This window comes from Balaenoptera ricei, chromosome 15 (assembly GCF_028023285.1).
Source record: "Balaenoptera ricei isolate mBalRic1 chromosome 15, mBalRic1.hap2, whole genome shotgun sequence".
NCBI lineage: Eukaryota > Metazoa > Chordata > Mammalia > Artiodactyla > Balaenopteridae > Balaenoptera > Balaenoptera ricei.
Window position 1 is genome coordinate 16,859,589 of NC_082653.1, and position 5,023 is coordinate 16,864,611.

A 5,023-nucleotide genomic window follows, 5' to 3' on the forward strand; every position below is an offset into this window, starting at 1 on the left:
CCTGGTAGGCCTACAAACGGAACACAGCCCCCAAGGCGATCAGGGAGGTAGGAGGCCTCCTTGAGGAGGGGCTGCCCACCCACAGAGAAAAGCCTCAGTGCTGAGGGGAGTAGGGTGTTTTAGGAGCCCAGCATCAAGTTTGGCTCCTGGGCTCTATCCAGGTCACTCAGGTGAGGGCTCTGGCCAGGCCCTGCACCTCCCCCAGTCTCTGTAAGATGGGCATGTATGAGGGTGCTATGTAAACTGATGTGCCCACTCTAGGGAATCTCAGGCAGTGTGTTTCAGGCCAAGGTTCTGTCTGGCCAGCTGTCTCATGGCACAGCCCTGGCCAAGTCCAAACTCCCCTCCTTCTCAACCCCCACCTCCATCCCCAATAGAATCACTCCCTTCTCCCTCTGGGGATTCAGAGCCTTCAAGTACCAGATTCTCCTTCACTCATACACGTTCGTTTTCCTGGGAGATGATCTTTCCTGATCGTGTTCTTTTATGCCCCCTGTCCACCACTCCCTTCAATCCCAAGCACAGAGTAGGCACTCAAACATCTGTTGAAGAAATGTATGCATCTGAAGAGCAAAGAGGTAGTGTATGAGAACGCAGGCAGTGCATGATTTTGCTTTAATAAAGCCAGGGCAGTAGAGACATTTAATAAAGAGTTAGTTGAACAGGTAAGTTTATAGGAAAGAAGACCTAGTGACATAACAAATGTGCTTAATACCTATCATTTACTTAACTCCTAAAATGTGTTGGCCACTGTCCTAGATGCCCTCCCAGCACTGTCCAGTAGAATTTTCTGTGATGATGGAGATGTCCTATACCTATACTGTCCAACACAGTAGCCACTAGCCACGTGAGGCTACTCAGCACTTGATATGTGGCTAATGTGTCTGAGGAACTGAATTTTAAATTTCGTTTAACTGTACTTAAATTTAAGTAGCTACCGGGGCTGGCCATAGCTACTGTTTAGCACAGAACAACTTTATAAATTTTCTTTTTTTTTTTTTGGCTGCGCAGCACGTGGGATCTTAGTTCCCCAACCAGGGATCGAACCCGCGTCCCCTGCAGTGGAAGCGAGAAGTCTTAACCGCTGGACCACCAGGGAAATCCCTACATATTCTAATTAGCCTGTCACCTCCACCTCTAAAACACATCTCAGAGTCTGACCACTTCTCCCCATCTCCATCGCCACCATGCTAGTCCCAACCACCATCAGCTCTCCTTGGACTTCTGAAATTGCCTCCTAATTCATCTCCCTGCTTCCTCTCCAGCCCCTGCTACAGTCTAGTCTCCACTAAGAGCAATCTTTAACAATGTAAACCAAATCACATAATTTCCCTATCCAAAATTCCCCAAGGTCTCTTGGCTGCCCTTAGAATAAAATCGAAGTGCTTTACGGTATAGAATCCAACCTCTGCCTTCCTCTCTGACCTCATCCTCCACCACCCTTCACCTTGTTCTCTACCCTTGATAGATTCTGGTTTCCTTCTATTGCTTGACAAACGTTCGCACCTCAGAGCCTTTGCCCTTGCTGTTCCTTCCACCTGGAATGCTCTTCCCCAAGCTCTATGTTTGGCCGCCTCCTTCCCCTTCAGCAGGCGTCGGCTCAACGGTCACCTCCCCAGAAGAGGTCTTTCCTGATCACTCAGTTTAAAGCACCACACCCATCACCCTATCTCACTACCGCTTATCTCATAACTGTGTTGATTTCCTTTATGTCCATCACTATATATATATAATCAATAATGATCTTCATTTATTTATTTGTGTTTGATCAGTTGTCCCCATATAAATGTAAGTTCCACAAGGGCAGAGACTTTATCTGTCTTGTCCATTGCTATATCCCTAGCACTTAGAATAGTCCCTGGCACACAGTATGTACTGTGTTGGATTTCAGTAATTTGAACTTGTTAATAAAAAGCAGTATAGGGGGGCTTCCCTGGTGGCGCAGTGGTTAAGAATCCGCCTGCCAGTGCAGGGGACACGGGTTCAACCCCTGGTCCAGGAAGATGCCACATGCCACGGAGCAACTAAGCCCATGCGCCACAACTACTGAGCCTGTGCTCTAGAGCCCGTGTGCCACAACTACTGAAGCCTGCACGCGTAGAGCCCGTGCTCCGCAACAAGAGAAGCCACCGCAACGAAGAGTAGCTTCCGCTCACCACAACTAGAGAAAGCCCGCGTGCAGCAACGAAGACCCAATGCAGCCAAAAATAAATAAATAAATAAATATATTAAAGAAAAAAAAGCAGTATAGGGAATTCCCTGGCGGTCCAGTGGTTAGGACTCCACGCTTCCTCTGCTGGGGGCCGTGTTCACTCCCTGGTCGGGGAACAAAGATCCCACAAGTTGGTGGTGCAGCCAAAAAAAAAAAAGGAGTGTATGAGTAAGTGATACTTGGTTGCTTTAAGGTGTTAGCAGGGCTTGACAATGGCTTCTGGCATACAGCTTAAAGGAAAGAACATAGATGTAGGCTTAAAACAGACAAGTCAGTTTGAATCTCAGCTCCCCCTTAATACCTGTGATTCTGAGTAAGTAGCTTACCTTCCCTGAGCCTCAGTTTCCTCATGTGTAAAATGAAGGGGGTAATGGTATCTATCTTGAAGGGCTCTGATGAAGATTAAATGGAAAAAATATGTAAAGTCTTGATACCGGCAGGCCTTCAATAAATACCAATTCACTCCCTTTTAACAGAAATTTTGAGGAGCTTGGTAGCTCCAGTAACAAATAAGCTGCTTGCTGGCAAAATCAGCTTGCAATGGTTGCTATCTTTCCCACCCTTCATTCCTCCCTCCTGCTGTTCTTGAGCACTGATTTATCTTCCAGCTTTTCCTCCCTAAAATACAGAGTACATCCTATATAGTATATAGAGAGTGTATATTCAGGTAGGCAAAGGCTTAGACATATAACCTGATTAATTAAGGCAACAGTCAAACCAAGGTTTGTTCTCCCCCTTCCCCCCTTAAAAAAAATGTTAAAATACAATAGCATTCCCTGAATTTCAAATCCAATTATTTTGTTTTGCACAGCTGACATAGTTGTACCATTTTAAGTTCTTTTAAATAGAGTTAACCATTTTATGCAAAACATTGGCAGTCATTAGGAGTGAATATGGTTACTCCTGAAAGAATTCCATTCCGTCTGAAAGCCTATCATATATTTCAGGTCTATGAAGGGAGGGTGGTTGAGAGAGCTGCCCTTCTGTTCAGGTTTCTGCCCTTTTTTCAGCAGACATTGGAGGGCCAACTAGGTATCAGCATCCTTCTGTGCCCTGCGAATAGTCTCAAACAAGAGAAAGTGCTCTCATGAAGCCTACATTCTAGAAATAAGGGATAAAGTTAAGGCTGGAGTTATAATTTAAAAACCATCCTGTACAGACAGGAGGGAAAAATTATAGAACCAAGTATAAAGAAAAAGGTGGGAGCCTTGGAGCTCACCAAAATTTATAGGTTGGGAAGAGGAAGAAGATCTAGCCAAAGAGACTGAGAAGGAGCTTGCAATGAGATCAAAGGGCAACCAGAAGCATCTGGGCTCCTGGAGGGATTTCTGGAAGAAAGTTTTCTAGAAAGTGGGACTGCTCAGTGGTGTTCAATGCCACTGACAGATCAAGTCAGATGAGAGCTGAGTGTTGACCATTTTAGCAATAAAGAAATCACCAGAAATCTTGACAAGTGCCATTTCAGAGGAGCTGTGGACACAAAAACTTGATCAGAGTGGGTTCTAGAGAGATTAGTTCAATATTTATTGAGCATCTACTATGTGCCAGGCACTGTTCTAAGCAATGCAGATTTGTAATGAACAAAACAGACAAAAACCTCTATCATGGAGTCTGCATTCTAGTGGGGAAACTGACAGTAAGAATTGGTCCTTGTAGGGAGATGGGAGAAAAGGTAGTGGAAACAACAGGACTAACAACTCTTTCAACGAGTTGTGTTGGGAAGGAGAACATGGATGTGGGGGATGGTATTTGGAGAGTGATGAGTTCTCAGGGAAGGGGGAGTTTGTTTTGTTTTTTTGTTTTTTAAATAGAAGATGCTACAGCATGTTTGTAGTTGATGAAAATGAGCCTATAAAGGAAGAAACTGACAGAGCAGGGGAAAAAGAATAATTCTAGAAGACGTCCCTGACAGTGCAGGAGGGGAAAGGATCCAGGGCACCTGTGATGTTTGGGACCCATCGCATGCGGCTGTGGGCTCCTGGCTAGCAGCACCAACTGTGTGTGTGTTTTTCCCCAGCTGGACCATTAACTTTTCTGAGACCTGGAACTACCTTCTCTGTGATTTGAATTCACTTCTCCTCTACCACTACCAGCCCCCAAATTCGCAGCTCACACAGAATTTTCATAAGCTTTGTCCCTCTAGGCCCACACAGCAACACAACCAGTCTGACATGGCTCCCAGGCCTGAGCCAGATGCCAGGAATCCATCCACTCCCCCGCTGCAGCTTGGTCACACCTTCAGAACCCCACTTCTGTGGCCTCTGCACGTGCTGATCCTTCTGCTTGGTACCTTACCAGATCCCATATGTCTGGAAAATTCCTGATCATCCTTCAAAATCCAGCTTGATACCTCTTCTGTGAAAGGCCCAGAATCCACCCCCCAAAACAAAGTTCATCGCTCCCTCTACTGTTCTCCACTACACCACAATCTAACTATGCATTAACTTGTGTCTTCTCCTGGGACAGAACAAAGCACCAAAGGGCCTGATCCAGAGCCTGCACCCACAAATAGTCAGTGAATGAATGAAAGAGAGATGGGAGTAAAGAGTGATCAATAACAGAAGAAGAAACACATATTTCTGAAATCCATAAATGGCTTAGCCATTCTTGCCTTAGGGGCTAGAATACTATTTCCTCCTTCTGTGTCTCTCAGAGCCTGGAAGAGGAGGGGATAGAGTGGGAGGCCCGGGCTACTGCGAAGGTTGTCACTGGCAGCCCTCAGCTGTCAGCTCCTCTCTGAACTGCCCTCAGCCAGGGGAAGCAAGTGCCCTCTCCGGGAAGCAGCCATCCGCCCACTAGTTGATACGGGGT